Genomic DNA, 18,659 nt, shown 5'->3' on the forward strand with positions numbered 1-18,659 from the left:
GCGAAATGGCAAGATTATTTTAAGGCGTATCTTGCTCTTATGCGATTTCACGAAGTACCGTCAACGGGAAGTACCTCGACGTCTGTGATTTTGCACTAAGACTATGACGAGTAAGATTCAACATGGACGAGAGAGTCGGGGCAAGAGTACTTTTCGACGTAAGAAAAAGAACCGTGTCTGCTGATGGTTTCTTTGCGATATCTTTCCGGGTAAATATTAGGCGGATACATGCACTGGAAGTAGCTCCAATGTTTTCACTTAATATCTTCTGAATGTAGAACCAACTTGCAACCAGTATTCAAGGAAAAGCCATTGCGAGAGCCATTTTCCGTGAACAGTGAGAGATGTCGCCTTTGAGATAGACCAAAGACCTCTGCGAATAAACGAACCGTACTTGTCTAGGGGTTTAAGGAACTTGCTACTCGTCAGTTTCTTAAGTCTTAACAGGGCAGCAGACCGTCCTTCGAACATTTTGTATCTATGTTTCACTGTATCTAGCAGAATTGGACTTTACTTTAAACGTACCTACTATCGAACTTAATACAAATTTAACAAGATCTCTCTTAATACTTTTGCATAAGAACATTGGAAGATAAGAAGTAATATAAAAAAACTTCTCTTATCATTATCAAACCTAATTCAAGAAATCTTTACGAAGAGTAGACGACGACGTAACTTTCTTATTCTGTAATTTTATAATCCGTTTTTTAACGTGCATTATTCGTTAAGCATCGTCAGGTTGAAATAATATTCGTGAAAATATAATAAACGTTTTCAAAGTTATTATATAATAATACTTTTACAAATTTTAAACACACATATACATTTTTGTTGAACATTAAATAACTCTTAATACATATTAATTATAATATCATTTTAATTTGATATACTTACTTTAAATTTCAAGTTTCAAGTAACGTCATTTAAATCAAACATTCGTTTATTTCTTCGATTATCGAAATATATTGAAAAAGTATTATTTCGTATTCTGGCGAATGAATATCGTAACATTTTCTCTATATAGCTTAATCTTTGCTTACCGTCCTTCTTGGAATAACACGCTTACCACACTCGGGTCCTTTGGACCCGGACGAGAAAAATTGTTATAGAAAAGAAACTATTGCATAGATTTATTTCAACATTTTTTTGAGACTTCTTTAATACTTACTTAAAAAGACTATATAGATGTTATAGCTTTAAATTAAATTTAAATATGTTTAAAAAATTATCAAAGTTGAGTACAATTGAGAAAAATGACTCAAGTTGCAAATAAAGTCTGGGTCCTTTCGACCAAGTGTGATAAGTAAAGGTTAATTTTATAAATAATTATTTTGTAATTGTTTAAATAAGTTATAATATTATACGCAGGATATGATTAATTAATCTTTAAACAATAGTAAATTTGTTTAAAAAAAATTACATATCTATTAATATACTTGGAATATTAAATAATTTCGATCTAATATTTTATTAGATGACAATTTTAATCTCGAAATAATTACCTTATTAACAAGAACCTTCAAACAAATGTATTTCAGTTTAAACTATCCAAAATATTAGTAGAGTAGATAAATGTTTTCGATATATCGTAAAAGATTGTTAATTAATAGAAGGAATTGTATATTGTAGTTTAAAAGCACGTGGTATAAGTTCGACGTACCGTTCTCTTCGAAATACATCGTTAGATTGGTACGTTATCCTCTATGAAAGTCAATTAAAATTTCTTCTATTTTGATTGTTGTTTATATGACTATGTATAACATAAATAATATTCGTAATAAAAAGATTTGATTCTTTTCAAAGCCACATAAACAACAATCAACAATAACGACATTTTATAGAGGATAATGAGCCAGTTCAATGGTGGATTTTAAAAGGAACGGTACGGTGAGTTTATATATACTTCGTGCTTTTACCTTAAAATATACATTTTGTCTTATTAATTAACAATTATTTCAGGAATTGTCAATACTCTAATGCATTCTATTTATATTTAAGGTTGTTTAAACCTATTACTGTATTTTCAGTACAAAATAATATTCATTTGAATGATTTTTCATTGAAATAATAATATTATCATGTTATTTTTCTCATTTATTTATAAGAATTTTATTGCAATCGTGAATGTAAAGCAATACAAATTCATTTAATTAACAGTGTTAATAATTTCTACATTCACTCTTAATTGTATATTGTTTTGTCGATTTTTCTCTATTTTTTCGTACACTTCAAGTATTCGGTTAAGAACCCTTAGGGTAGAACTGTTGGGATGAGACTCTTTCGAATTCCTTTCGTTAGATTGATGTACTTAGATTTAGACTCGAGAGTCACGGATCTTCAAGATGCAACTTACTCGTTATCATTTTATTCTTTCTATACACTTTGTTCCGTGCTTTATCTACGTTTAAAGCGTTTGATGAAAGGTACTGAAAGCTTTAAGAAGTTCCTTCCTTCCAGGTATTTAATTCGATGCAGCAGCAGCAGCAGCAGCAGCAGCAGTTCATACTTTTCCAAATTGTTTATTTTCAATGCATTTTTATTTTCTTTTTCTTTTCTTTTTTTGTTTACAATTATTGGTATTGTCTTTCTGTAAAAGAAAGCAATGTTATTGTATTTTTATATAAAAATAAAGGTAAGAGTGTTTTCATGAAATAAAAAGCAGTTTTGCTTGGAATTCTTTGTAAGGTATCGACGAAGTAAAAAAAGTACAAAAGAACGTTAAAGGGACAGATCATTGGAGGAATACTTGCTTTGGAAATATTAATGTAAAGAATGGAAGAAAATTCGTGGTATGATGAGGACTTTCTTTTTCTTTCTCTTTGTGTAATTTCTGGATTCTCTTTCATGGTAAAGTTTTAAAATCACGAGTTGCTGGCTTCAAAGCAAACGGGGAGTAGGGTACGGGTCAGGGGGTAAAAGAGAAGGCTGATCGGCTGTCCTGTGAAGAGGGGTGGCAGTTGTAAGAACAAGGGGAGGAAGTCTGTTAATAGTTCGTTATTAAAATAAGAGAGGCAGACGAGTGGGGTGGTGGTGGTGGTGGTTATACGATTTGCAGCTGGAATAAAAAAAAATATATCTACAACCGAGTTATTATATTGAATGAATTGCGATGCTTACGTAACCAGAATTTTCCTACGCTCGATAAACGATAAATTGATGTGTCTGTTTTCTTTTTCTTTTCCTTTTCCCTTTTTTTTTTTATTCTTTTCAAAGACAACGAATAATAATAGCGTAATAAAAAGTATTGATATATATATAATAGTCATTTCCTGTTCGAAGATAATTGCTATGATAGCCAATGGATAGTAGGTATCCATACGGAAAACGTTTCTTTTTTTTTTTTCTTTTTTTTTTTAATCGCAACAAACGACGTGATAAAAGAGTCGATTTGAAAAGTCGCTTTCGTGATTATCGTTGTCCCAGGCGTGTGATATTTGTTGGCTTGCCACCAAGAATCACAGATATATTCTGAAATAGCGAATAATCGTAGTAGCATCGAGTATTTGGCGGATACCGGTGGTGGTACGAGTTAATTAAGCGCCTATTCGTTTCTCCTTCTCTTTCACTTTCTCTCCCCCTTTTCTCCTTCTCTTTCGCTTTCGAGGGGCGCCAAAACTTTTGTTTCCAACTCCCTTCCTCCCTTCCTTCCTTCCTTCCTTCCTTCATGACTTCCGTACGATTCATGTAACTGGCACGAGTTTAATTTGCTAAGGTTAGCAAAAAATTACTCAAAAAACACATCCACCGCAAGAAAAGAGAAACCTCGAAAACCTGACCGCAGCTGAACCTGGTTATCTCTATTATCGTCTGTTTTTCCTTATTTTTCCTACCATCCGGAGGGTTGTGAAATTATTGAGATTTGCTGTATTCGTAACTATTCTCTTTAATGTATTATATAATACATTTATTAAACTGAATCGAATATAATTCACGTTAAAATAAATCATTCTTTTGTTCCATTCGGGTAATCTTAAAAAAATAAAGAGAAAAGAATTCAATATGGAATGACAATAAAAATGATTATAAACAATTGTTCATCTCTTGATATCTCTTTTTATCTTTCTTTTTCTCTATAGATTTAAGGTAGATAGCGAAAATCGAGTTAGATCTATTCACGGTGGCCACGAATACTTTTCGAGTCTTATAATTTATTATCCCAGCAAGACGATACTTACAGGTATATATCGTATGCACACTTGTACTACACACACGTTTTTTACGAAGTATGTATATACAAATTATACATGCACAAACATATACACAAACATACATAACACGTATCAATGGGGAAACTTTTACTTGTCGTAAAATTCGTAGTCCATCTTCGTGCTAGTGTACTTGTTTTCTCTTCGTCTTGAACTCGAGGAATACGAATCGTCGTCGTCGTTCTTACACGGAGAGACAGCGGGTAGATTATCGTCGACGGTGCAGCAATTCTCGTGGCATGACACGTTGCAATATTTCAACGACGCCTTCACGATATTTTTTCTTTTTCCTTTTTTTTTTGTTTTTTTTTTGTTTTTTTTTTTCTGCTTTGGAGTGTGTAAGAAGAGAAAGAGAAAGAGAAAGAAAGGGCCGCGCGCACTCGTTCGTTCATTCGTTGGCTCACACTTGGGTGTTACATTGGGAGAGGAAACGTCAAGGAATGACTTCGGTTGTAGATACGCGCTGCTAGTCACATCACTGAGAGTTGACTACGAACGTTTCTCGATGATGCCGAACAACCACAAGAAAGATTTTTTTTCCATCGTAAATAAAAGGCTCGACTCTTTGTTCATGAAAAGTTTCTCTATTCTAACACGAATGAAAGATTATCTGGTTGTAGTCGTATAGTTCTTCGTACTTTCTACCGTCTAAAAAAAAAGAAATAGAGAGAGAGAGAATAGAAGTTGTGTGTTCATAAGGAAGGAAGGAAGGAAGAGCAATATTTTTGTCAAAGAGAAATAAGAGATAAAATAAAAGATACAAAAAAAAGAAAACAAAGAGAAAAGAAGAAAAACGAAGGTGTTTCTTAATTTACGATTTTCTCGTGTACATCGCGTGCTCGTCACCGTGATCTCTCCGCGTGTCTAAATATGTACTATACTGAAGACTGAAAGAGAGGGTTGAATGATGACGAAAAAGAAAGAAAGAAAGAAAGAGAAGAAAAAAGTTAAAAGGAAGGAAGAAAGAGAGAGATTGAAAAGCCAGCGAAACGCTCTCGCGAGTCGTTCATCGCGCGATCTCGATTGCGCTAGCTCGCGAGGGGAAGAAGTTTCTCTTTCAGTTGTGCTTACCAAAAAATGGCGACCCTTGGTAGGCCTTGAAAAGCCATCACCGCTGATAAATAAAACGTTAGCACTGCACCATCTCCGCCGACTGTTTGCCTCAACTCGTATTCTTATTCCATGTATGTGTAAGTACACGCGAGTGCGTATGCTCTACGTTAAACTTCAACCCTTTTTCTTTTTTGCACGGGGTGCGTTCGAGGATAAGGGAGTAGGAGGGAAAGAGGGCTGATGTGCTTGGACACATGCATCGTCTTCGTGAACGTACGTATGTATATCTACTACGCACACATACAAATTCGTCTCGAGCGTAGTACTCGCTTCGCTATGCTGTCGTCGTAGCCGCTGGTGTACTTCGCTCGAACAAAGGAGACTTCCGTTTCTATCCTCCCTCCTCCCCACCCCTCCTTCTACACCCGTCTTACCACCCTATATTCTTCACATACGCTTTCCACGATACGGTCTCCTACGGCAAACCTCTTATCTTTTACTTCGATTCTCTTCTATATCGAGCTATCCTTATTTTTACGATCGACTTGCCTCAAAATCGACGTATATGTTACAATACTGTTTGACGGAAATTGCTTTGGGATGTACTGTTCTGGAAATTCATAGAAAAATCTACAGAAGTATATGTATATGTAGTTTACATATATATATATATATATATATATATAGATATAGATATATGAATGTAAAACTGATGTATGGTATTTATAACATGATATTTGTGTCAGATAGTCATATGGTAATGGATATGACGAAGAATCTGTCTCATAGGATATGTAAATCGCGTGTTAGATATTTGTTTCAATGCTTTTATACAGATAGGTTGTGAATACTGTTTTCATTGAAAATTTCAACGTACAGATAAGATTTTTCAATATTATTAACCCTACAATAATTGTGAGTATACCTTGACGTTATTTATATTCCAAATGTATAATAATAATAATAATAATATTTTTATATATTTATTCGATAAATCATAACTAGTTTGTGAATGTTTATTTCAAATGTAATTGAATAGAAGAAAAAAACATTTGATTGCTTCGCTTTAAAGTTGACGTCAAGAACGAATGCAATACGGTATATTTACTCGATTTCCAGATATCGTTTCCTGCTTTCTATTAAAGTGGATGACGCGAAAGATTCTTCTCATTCGATATACCTGACACGCTCGAAATCGTCGAGTATTTAAGCTCGTTGACAATGCAAGAACGTCAAGTAAGGCAAGAAATACGTTTATATACGTATAGTATATACATATATATATATATAATAAAGATGTACTCACACGTATATAAATACATACGTACGTAGGATGTAGGAAGTCGAGTTTCCATCTCATCGGGACGAGAGGAACGTTCGTTCCTCTTTCTCGTTCTTAACAAATACACGGTTCTCTTTTCAGTCAATGCCAGAGAAAGACAACGAAGAACGTTCTTTCCGAGAAATTGCATTGAACGCGAGGAAGATGCCCTGTCGTATTTCTTTTCTTATTCTCCCGTGCAATAATACGACGATCTTGCAACGTGGAATGGATCGTCGTGACTATGGCAATGTCACCCACCCAGTCCTACCACAATTTCTCCGTTGGTGTCATTACATCGCGTGTCGCGAGAGAACGAACGAACGAAGATGGAGAAGCAAAAGAAGAGACACAAAGTCTCGTGCAATTTTCTTTTCTACGCGTATCGTTAAATGCACCTCGTTTTGTTTCAAACGTACATACTACATCTACATCACCCACCTATATGTAGTATACGTTCAAACACTTAATACTACAGTTTCTTCTTTTCTCGTGTATTTATCCTATGTATATATGCATCTACTATGTATATATGTATCCTACATTTGTGTTTTATCTATACTTAATACGTAGAATGAGTCATGGAAACTTATAAGAGCTTGTATCTCGATCGTTGGTTCTCTCTCGATGAATCCCCATCTCGTACTCGTTGCATCTAATTAGTGTACCTTAGCAGGTTTCAACCTGAAATATAATGGACTATGATGTATCCTTCGTATTGGGTATTGTTTAAGGAAGAGGCCTTAAGTGCTTACGCTTCTCTTTAACTTGATGCACGTACATTTTTTTTTTTTTTTTTTTTTTTTTAATTATCGTTAGTAAGCGAGAGAGTTTCAAGATATTAATTTGATTTGAGTTTTCTTTCAGATGCACTCGACCAGTAACTTTAGAGTATCGTATTAAAATAATAAATCGGTATTGTTTTGGGGTAGATACATATTTTTACTTAAATGTTGAAACAATTATAAGAATAATTATAAATTAAATTGTAAGATAAATAAATACTGTAATATATAATATATCCTGAAAGAAATGAGATTAGGGAAAGAAAGGAAAAAAAGAAAAGAAAATAAGAAATAACACTTTTACCCAACAATTTTCTTTCATTGTCTTTCCGAGTTTCTCGATCTCGAGTATGAAAGAAAAAAATCTCTGTTTTTCTTTCGACTCGTGAACATCTCCGAAAGTACTACGACGAAGAGACTGCGATCACGAAATAAAATATCCTTGTCGAGTTCAGAAGTTCTTCAGACGACTAATGGAAGTAACATCAAGAGATTCTAACCACTTCTTTTGTTTCCATGAACTTTATTTATTGGAACAAAATAGTACATTTAATCAATCTTATTTTTGAAGTAAAAAATATGAATCGACATGTAAAATATGAAATAATTATATTATTTGGAAATCATTAACAAGACTATATAAACTTTTTGCTCCTCACTTTTCTAAGAAATACTTTCTTACATTTATACGGTTTTTGTATTTCCGAACGGATCACCCAGCCATTCATTTTATTAATCGTTATTTTATTTTATTAATCACGTTGTTTGACTTTAGTTGATCTGATGGGAACTAGTAATTCATCGTTGACTAACAATATATATATATACTAGGGGTGCCCCGCTACGAGTTGCTGTGGCTCACAATCAGTCCGATACACACGTCTTTAAATCAACGAATTACCTTATATAAACTATCCTATCTTTCAAGTTAAATGAAACTGCACACAGTGTGGAAAATTTGATTAAAATCGGTTCAGTAGTTTAGGAGTCCATTGCGGACAAACAACGTGACACATAATTATATATATATATATATATATATATATATATATATATATATATATATGTATATCCACAAAATTTTAAGGTATATACATTTTATTTTCGGTTAGTATGTATTTCTTTTCTTCCGTATATCTCACATTCATTATTTAGGATGTTTCTTTTCGTTACTCTTGTAGAAAAACCGAACTTCGTTTCACAATAACATCGAGCAGACAATTTCCGTAACGAAACCCGTTTAAACGTGCCATGACTGCACACCATACATCGCAGACACAAGACGTGTGTTTATACGTATAGATGTGTGGGTATACATATATATATTATCTTACCAGAGAAAGACGAATACCTAGTATCGTATACGAAACACAAAGAAGGATGAGAATATACGACGAACGAAGTCAGCTTTTTTTCGAGCACCCGTGTAAACTGAGAAAAGCAAGCATCTTGTACTGTTCGGAGGATTCTTGTCGCACACGATTGTTCATCTTGCCTTTTTTTTTTTTTTTTTTTTTTGCATAGCTTTCTTGTGGATCTACTAAAAATGTTCAATTAAATTTAAGAGCTAAACTTCTAGCCCAAATAGATTAAATTTATTCTAAATAATAACGCTACACTTATTTTTATACGTCATTCACTTCTACTTCTAATTACGTATATGCGGATATTTGTTAACTTTGTTTTTCTTCATTTTATTAATAAAACATTTATTGTTACTTTCATATCTGAAGATTTTATAATTGTTTTTTTTTTCCAAATATAAATTAGATTTTTATACGTTTTATATGTTACTCGCGTTTGTTTAGCAACAAATGAGAAAAAATTATATTTTTATCGTAAGAGAAAAAAATTATTTCATTATTACTAAGCACAATTATTTCATTTATTGTAATTTATTGTCAGTTATGATAGAAAATCAATTTTCCTATTTATTTCGTTATACACAAATGTAAATGGTATACTATAGATAGTGCAAGAGAATGCCCTTAATTATGTTATACGAATATCCCGTCTTATATGGGCAAGATGGGAAGGGTAAAGGGGTTTAAATGGACGGTTAGGATCCGTGTAGTTCTATATATATCTATACACAAGTTTGCACAATCGGAACAGGAGAGAAGCAAAACAATAGATGCGGTGAACAGAAGCTAGATGTGGTTGTAGAAAGAAGATAAAAGGTGCTAGAAAGGTAATGTATGGAAATCGATTTGAATTTAACGTTTATAAAGCTTCGAATGATAATTTAATCCCAAAGATTTTCTTATTTATATCACGTATTATATTTAGTAAAAAGCTGTAAATATTACTTATAACATTAATGATTATGTAACTATTGTAAGTAATAATCTTAATATATATAAATTACGTGTCACGTTGTTTGTCCGCAATGAACTCCTAAACTACTGAATCGATTTTAATCAAATTTTCCACACTGTATGCAGTTTCATCCAACTTGAAAGATAGGATAGTTTATATCTCAATTTATAATCGAAATATTAGGTAATTCGTTGACTTAAAGACGTGTGTATCGGACTGATTGTGAGTCACAGCAACGCGTTGCGGGGGCACCCCTAGTCATTACATATTAATTCATCTTAATGAGTATATATTAATTTGTGTTAAATTCAATTGTCAACGTGTTTACATAGAAAATTATTCATACTAATGTAATGTATATTTAAAAATATTAAATTGTATGAATGCGTTATTAACGTGATAATTTGTATGTTTTACATTTAAATATATTTACGTAGTAATATTCTGACAAAGATTTTATTTTTTCTTCGAGGGTGACTTCGAGCCTCGAACGTGATGTTTTATAAAGTACTGTACGTGTTGTTTGTTCGTAGAAAGCTGTAAGCAGGGAGACACCCTTGCAGACTCCGTCCTGTGTCGTTCAATGCAGAAGTCACGAGATAATTGTACATACATACGTGTACGCGTTTTGATATCTATGCTCCCCGCTCGAGAGTGGAAAAAAGAAAAGACCGTCTAGCGAGTCTCGTGAAAACTATGCTTTCTAAATATTTACCTTAGTATTTATGTTGATTAAAAATTGTACAAGTAATCTGAATATATTCATATAAAGTACTTAGGTAATTCGTACTAATTAAAACTTTTTCACTTTTGCACGTATTTTTTTTTTTTTATTCATTTTACGTTATTTTAATAAATGTTGATTAAAAGAGATAGATTTAGAATGTTGGAAAAGTATGCTAGTTGGAAATAAAGCTTTTCAATAATTAGTATTAGATTGATAGAAGTAGAATAATAGTATATTATAAAACTAGTGCGAAAAGTTGTCGATTGCCTACGAGAGCGCCAATGAGCGCTCATTCGCACTAGTTGCATATACTATTTTTTATTACGAATGCGGGGACATATTTGGTACATAATTGGGGTCCAGGAGCAAAGCCCCGGCGGGGGATCGGAGGATTGGGGGGCGGAGCCCCCGCCCTCTCCACGAAACAATACTGAAAAAGTTAAAAAAATTTTAATCAATTAATCATGAGGTATGAATTTTATTCTATTGGATTGAGAAAAAAAAATAAAAAACTGCGATGCCGAGGATCTTCCTATTAAAATTAAGAGCTCATATTTGGTGAGAATTTTTTTTAAGGTATCTAGCAACCCATTTTTTCGTGTCACTTGTAAAAAAAAAGAAATAATTGATATTTTTGACCCACCTTAATATATATATATATATATATATATATATATATATATATATATATATATATATATTGTATATTTATCTTAGTATAAGGGTAACTTTTCAGTGGATCTTTTAAAAATAATTGTATACTTTTCATCATGAAATACATATTATAAAAACGTACGACCAGAAACGATAATAAATAATAGAAAATATATATATATATATATATATTTCTCGTTATTAAAATGTTACGTTATATAGTTTGTAATATTAAAAAAAAAAAAAAATGTGTTATCATAAATATCTCAATAGACAAAAACGTGAGAGGTAATAATACGAGATGATAAAAAGTAGGTTGGTAAAGTAAAAAACAGATGTTCGATGTCTCACAAACGAATCGTACTTATGAGATCTCCGATTATCCGTTGACGTTCAGATCTCGACGATTATCTCTTGGTAATCATGAAAGTGACGTTTACGCGGTGCCAAGAGAAAGGGCAAAAGGGAGTCGGTGGTGTGTCGCGTGTATACGCTTGACGCACATGGGGTATTTCGAGCGAAAAAGAGAGAGAGAGAGAGAGAGAGGGAGTGAGAAAGAGAGAAAGAGAGAATGAAGGAAAAAAGAAACTAGTCAAAGGAGGAAGGAAGAGGAAGAATCGTACATGGGGTCCCATATAGTATACGCGTTCGGTTTCTGTGGAAGATGAGAGAGAGCGAGGGAGAAGTGTAAGGGTGGGGGGAAACAGAAATCCAAAGGAGAACCGCGCGCGGGCAGTGCACGCGCAGCCGCCGGGACGCGCGCATCCCGTGCTGCTTTTGCGCTCTTACAAACGTTACGGAGTAGGAGCCCGCGAAATCACGATCCTCACTGCACTGTGCAACGTGCTATCGTCAAGGTGTTTTCTCTAGATAGACACTAATATATATATATACATATACACGATTTATATACGTGTGCGTTGTTTTATCTTCATTTAATCGTTATTAACCTAGATATTTTTTATTTGGAAACTTTCAAAGAAGAAGAATGATGCCTTTCGTTTAAACATACTACAAAGATGCAAAATTCGTAAATTTATATTGTCTATTATATATATATATATAGAAAAAAAATATATAAACTTATTAACAGTTAGATGAGATAGTGTAGATAAATAATGTATAATAGAAGTGTCAACGATGGAGTTACAATATCGGAGGAGATTTAATTGAAATGGTCGTTATTTATGTTGAAGAAGATAAACAAAAAAAACAAAAAACAAGAAAAAAAGATGAATTATTGAAAAAGTTTTCGCGAGATAACGTAAAGGTAAAAGACAAAAAAAGGTTCGTATTTTTCGCGCGTTTATTCGCCACGTGGCGACGTACATATATCAGTTGCACGTTGCACAGAGCGTCCGTATATTATTTTGGTACCGGTTACGGTTAGAATATATCGTGCAGTGAGTTAATATACCGTAGTGTCGCGGCGTGTTGCGCGTGAAAGTTTCGCACGTGTTGATCGTGTTACTCGTGTTGTTTGGTTATTAGAGTGTTTAATACTTTTTTTTTTAGACTTATTTATTTGTTGCTATTTAATTTTCTTTTCTTTTTTCTATTTACTTTTGTCTTTGTCTTCCGTTGTTAACCAACTTCCTTCGGTCGCTAAGCACCGACAGAATTTCGTGGAATTCACGATCGCGAATTCGAGAATGCTCCGGCAAAACCGGTTATCGTGAGACTCGCGAAGAAGAGGACCTCCAGCAAGGAGACTTCGAAGGTGTAGGCCGATTGCGAAAGGGCAAGATGTCGATAACGAGATACGACGAGACGATCGATTTTGATTAATCCTTGATCATCCATCGATAGTGAACTTCCGGTTGCAAACTGTGTATGCTTCTGCAAAAAGGGAACGATTAATTCACGTAGTTTCGAGTTCGTCCTGCTCGATCTAGGATGTAATAAGAACAACACGACAATAACGACGAAAACGATGAACCTTCGTGGAGCTTATTCAAATTTTCCCTACGTTATGTCGTCTACGATTTTATACTATTGGTGAGTTTTTATACGTCGAATATGTATGCGTATTTATTCATTTATTTTGATGTTTTTTTGTGTGTGTGTGTCTTATCTTCAATTAGACAATTTATTTCTGCTTTTAAACGAGAGAAATATCGTGATTTTAATCCATTATAATTCACACACGCGTACACACACACACACACACACAGAAACACACGTTAGTGAATTGAGAAAATAATGGCAGCTTTTAGCACTTTAGCACGTTTGCGTGTTCGCGAGTAAGAAATTTCTAATGACTATAAAGCTTTATGGTTATTGGATTGCACCCTTAAAATATTCTTCTTTTTCTCTGTTTCTTCTTTTGTGATTTTTTTTTTTTTTAAAAGAAAGTATCCATAAATTCCTTAAATGCAATATCTTCTTACGTCCGATACTAAAATGTATTTATGGTGATTCGAGTGTTATAACTCGTTAAGCTTTTCTGCACGTACTACTACTTCTTGGTCCGATTTGAAGAATTTCCAAATATGTTTGTGATTTAAACAAGACTACGAGTGATAGACTACTACTTTATCTTAAACATTATACTCAACGTTAAATATTTATGAACTAACGATCCTTACCTTAAATATGCAAAATAATTCTGCGCTTGGCTCCGATGTAAATATACAAACAAAGCGGGAGGGATACGGAAAGAGGATTAGCATATTTCATATCCTTCCGAAGGGATTAATTCGGGAATGTTTTGAAAATGACGGAAAAGGTTTATCGCACTGAGATAACGAGCCGAAGGACAATCGTGGATACTTTACTTGCGTGAGAGCAAGTGAGATAGACAGAGACAGACTACTTTATCTTGGCGTCGATATTTCAGGCTCATCTTACCGCTTACATTCGACCCGTTTAAACATCAATAGGTCTTTCTCTGTCTCTTCCTTTTTTTTTTTTTTTATTTCCCCCTCTCTCTTTCTCTCTCTTTTTTTTTCCTCTGACTCTGGCTCTCAACGTAGTCATTCGGTCGAGTATATCTTGAAGTGCATCCGTTCGTTCGTTCGTTCGTTCGTTCGTTGGCCGGTTCGACTCAACTCCTATGTATTCTTGTCTTTCCTTTTTCCCCTCTCAATCTTTCAATTTTTCTCTTTATCATTTATTCGCCTTCCTTATCGCAAGACCATCATTGATATAAGCACGCATTGAATTCGAAATACCAAATGTGTGTTATTCTTATACTTATAACGATTTCCTTTTAAAATCACATTTCATGAGAGTAATTTATGACAGTTGCGTTAATTGAAGTTGTAATTAATTGACAATGATAAAGGATAAGGGAGATCAAAATGTTTATCCTCCTGTACACTTCTCCCTCTTGCACAAATACCACAGTTAAAAGATAAACTCGAGGCGGATAGAAAAGAAATGATGAAACCAATCAGATTATTTCTTTCCCTGAAATATTTTCATATTATAAGCGGATTGTGGTTTATTATTGTTTCGACGAAAAAGCTTTTAAGAAAAGCTTTCCACTCTCTTGTTTATAAATATGAAACGACATTTTGTATTATTCTATCGGAATAATAATTATAAATATCGATAGGAAATAATATTGAGATGAGATATTCGAAAAATAACAGTATGAAAATAAACGCGATTTAAAAAGAAAAATCGAATAATTCGAATCTCGATGTAGTACGTATACCAACGTTTGTAAAAATATGTATCATTTCAATATTTTTTATTTAGAAGATTTCCAAAAGTACGTTCCATTATAAACTGTAAAACAATATTAGCTCGGTCGGAAAGGCTCGACGATCTTTATAAATAATTACTGGTGTATAAAGGCTGTATCACGTAGGGCATAAATAGCGACCAAGGTACAGTTTGCTCGAATAATGTCGGTGTCTGCTGCAACCAAGAGAGTGGAAACTAGAGAGAAATAGAGGGAGAACGAGTGGGAGAGGGAGGAAGATTCTGAAAGTTACTAGAAGGGAGTGCGAGAAAGAGACGAGGGATATATGTATACATACCTACAACCTATATGTATAAGGGTAGCTGAGAGATAGATAGATAAAGAGAGAGAGAGGGAAAGAGAGAGAGAGAGGGAGAGAGAGAAATAGAGGATATAAGCAACTGAGAGTTTCATTTTGAACGAGTATTCTCTGCGTCCGAACGACGCGTCCTAATCGGGCAATATTAGCTATTGACTCTGGCTCATGGGGTTTACCAATGGTACTGGTGCTGACCACCCGACTGAACGAACGACTGCGACGAGAGCTTTTCGATTCGATCCTGTTGAGAATCGAACTGTTCGTAAATCCGTTCTTTATCTAAACACGATTAACTTTATAACTAACAATTATTTTCGACGAACATACATGTATTTTATTTCGCATTTCAATTTTTTGTGTATCTCACAAACAGATTTCTACCTTGTTATTTTGTTGGTATTGAAACAGTATTTTTTGGATAATGGACAAGAGAAAGAATAATTGGAATAGTCAAAGCTTTGAAATATTTTGTATGAGAAATTGAATATTTTTCTTTCGAAATTTCATGATTTTTAGTTTAGAGAAGTCGAACCAAGTTAATGGTTGTAGTGTTTACTGAGAACTCGATTTTCCGAATGCGTGGAATCAAATACGCAGTCGTTCGATTTGCGGTCTTTGATGGTTATCCGTGTGTTCAATGTGCGAATGAAAGAAATTTGATTTCGTGAATAAAAAAGCTTGCATGAGTTTGCTATACTCAATAATATGTTCACCACGAATAAAATCTAGCATTATTGACAAGGTTGCATTTATGGTTAAGTTAGAGATACTTTTTCGTATTTATAACATGGAATTTTGTTAAATATATTTTTCTGTCCAAAATGTTACATATATTTTTATCATTTATGTTTTTCAATGTAATAAATATAATAAATTTATATTATAAAATTCAACGTTATAAAAGAGTAATGTGAAATAGACATATATTGCACGTGTTCTGTTTATATGATGTATTACAACACAACTGTTGAGAATTTCATTAAAGTTAAATGAATATATATATATATATATATATATATATATATATATTTGTAAAACACCCAGTATATTTGTTCTTGCGTGGAAAACATTGATAATGTCACGTTCTAATGATTTCAAGCCACTAATGCGACCGAATCTTTCGAACACTTTGAATTTCACATGCGATCACTGCCAGAGAATAACTCGAATCATATTACGCGTATTAATACGCGAACGCACGAGGAGGAGGATACACATTGACCCGAGCGGAAACGAGAAACGAACAACAAACGAACGGGCTTACCGTAATTCGATCGTCCAATTTGCACGAGCATCCCGAAGGCGAAAGATGCACACACGCGTCAGCCAAACCGATAGAATCACCCCCTGGCGATGTTCCCTTTCTCTTTCTATCTCTCCTTCTCTGTCTCTTTCTCTTTCTCTCTTTCATGTACCCGGTAATTATTCATTTTCCTACGTGTAATTTGATTGAATTTAATTGCAAACAATGGCGCGTTTGTGGCATTCGCCGCATGTAACAACGTGAGCCTTTCTCCTACTGGGTACACACATTTATGGATATTACTGCTCTGGGCTAACGCAAACTATGATTTAATCTTCGCCGACGACAATAAACTTCCCTTTCCTGATATCCCTTTCTGTGAGATTGGCTTTATCGATTATAGACACCTGTATCGCTGTCATTTCACTAGTTATATTATGTACTATGATAACAAGCACAACGTAGGATGATATAAGTCACAACCGAATTTGACGTTTTTCATGCATTTATTTGAATTTCTTGTTCTTTTTTTTTTTTTTTTTATCACGTGTACGTACCTATGTTCAATTTGCGATAGATGTCACGTGAAAATACGGCGAAAAAAAAATCAATTCTGTTGTTTTCACGGAAATTTAGTCGTGAAACGTAGGTATTGCAAAAGTTGTATAGAGAGATTTGTACGTGTGCACGTATTATTTGATAGATTTTTCTCATATCCTTTGGAATTCTCTCTATTGATAAAAATCTCGTGTATCAAAATGAAATGGTCTTGTAGAATCTCATTGAATCCAATTACGTTTCATATCTTTTATCGATCGATCGATCGATCGATCTATTGATCGATCGATTGAACGTTCAACGAAGAAGATAAAGGAATTTCGGATAAAAGCGGATCACTATTTTTATCGAAAAGAAAGAGGAATACAAGTTAGATAAAGAGGGGGTGGTGAATAAGGATGAAAAAGGGATGAGCCACGAAAAAACGAATAATACGACGATCGTTGTTTGATCTTTGCTGTTGCTTTTTCGTCAAACGATAACTCTCGATAACTTTTTTTTTGTTCTCTCTTTCTCTCTTTCTCTCATTCTTTCGAACGGGTGGCGTTGCCTTTAGTCAATGCTTTTCAAACGAGACCACCAAATTCACACGTATAAAAACACATACACCGATAAATACACATAGGATACTTTCATGGTTACATACATACATATATGTATATATATATATATATATATAACGGCACTCATGTATCGCAATTTTTGTACGAGTCGCGTCACGGTGTCATCGATTATCGGTTTAATTTCAAATTTCGTGTTTCGAACGAAATCATGGCCGATTACCCGCATCGTCGACTGTAATTACCGTGATGGCGATGGTACTGTCGGCGTACCTCGGCGTTGCGTCGTTAAATTAATCTGCCTTCGCGTTATCGATATATTGTCGACAGCGTGAAACTCGCACACGTGTCTATTTTCTCTCACTCTCAGTTATTTTTTTTTTATTTTTTTTATTTTTTTTCAACAGCCCGATTATCATCCGATACTGTGAAGAACAATACCTATTGAAACTTATACTGCATTTCTTTGTACGATATACGCGTAAATAAAGAAAGAAATAAATAAATAAATAGAGAGAGAGAGAGAGAGAGAGAGAAAAATGTAATATTGAAATATTCTGAAATATGAGAGATTCGTTAAGGATTACTGGTGATAATCGAGAATACGAGGGATTGGCAGTCGAGAAGAATAAGATAGGAAAAATAAAATTTGCGTGAATGGGAAAGAAGAGGTGAAATAAAGTAAAGAAAACAAAAAACAAAAGTTCATTGGGAATATTCGAATGAAGTTCTCATAATATTGGGTACTCGTCATTTTTCGTATGTCGTCGTCGAATGAAATATCTACGATAAATTCGTTATTGGAAGCACGGGTGAATGATGAAACACTACCACCCTACAAGTCATCGACCTCGAGCTATTTTGCGAAAGATTACGTTTGTTTAGAAAAGAGGAAATAAAAAAACAAGAAATAAAACAGGCAAGGGAGAATGAAATGAGGAAGGAAGGAAGGAAGGAAGGAAGGAAATAAAAAGAGAAGAAAGAAAGTGTGGGGGAGGAAGAAAAAAGCAGGATCGAGTAGATTCGTTGCTCGTTAAGGAGCTATACCTCCATCCACCTGTCTCTGTTGGCTTGCATTGCGCGCAATCGGCTTCTATTAACGTTGTGTGCTAGTTAGCGCAGTCTCAAGAAGTGTAAAGAGAGAGAGAGAGAGAGAGAGAGAGAGGGAGAAAAATCCGAATGCCATGCTAGTGGTAATCTATAATGCTCGTAAGCACGGTCGAT

General features: G+C 34.1%; 1 protein-coding gene and 1 long non-coding RNA gene across 3 annotated transcripts in view; one reads left to right on the forward strand and one right to left on the reverse strand.

The window, feature by feature from the left end:
• Positions 1 to 2,081: 2,081 nt before the first annotated feature.
• On the reverse strand, positions 2,082 to 7,381 carry LOC149032210 (uncharacterized). 2 transcript variants are annotated; one of them, XR_016176888.1, is made up of 3 exons: positions 6,583 to 7,381; positions 5,277 to 5,868; positions 2,082 to 2,587 (listed from the first exon to the last, which is right to left on the reverse strand). It is a non-coding gene; the product is annotated as an uncharacterized LOC149032210 (long non-coding RNA). The 2 variants fall into 2 exon arrangements; XR_016176887.1 differs by having other exon boundaries at positions 6,587 to 7,380.
• Positions 7,382 to 11,837: 4,456 nt separating this feature from the next.
• Positions 11,838 to 18,659, forward strand: part of LOC107064470 (uncharacterized) — a 387,060-nt gene continuing 380,238 nt past the window's right edge. The window contains exon 1 of the mRNA XM_089173580.1: positions 11,838 to 13,062. The gene's annotated coding sequence lies outside the window, so the exon portion shown is untranslated. The remainder of the gene's footprint in view (positions 13,063 to 18,659) is intronic.

Source organism: Polistes dominula, unplaced genomic scaffold (assembly GCF_049000335.1).
Source record: "Polistes dominula isolate Pdom_NZ unplaced genomic scaffold, Pdom_raw_medaka contig_33, whole genome shotgun sequence".
In the NCBI taxonomy this organism is placed as follows: domain Eukaryota; kingdom Metazoa; phylum Arthropoda; class Insecta; order Hymenoptera; family Vespidae; genus Polistes; species Polistes dominula.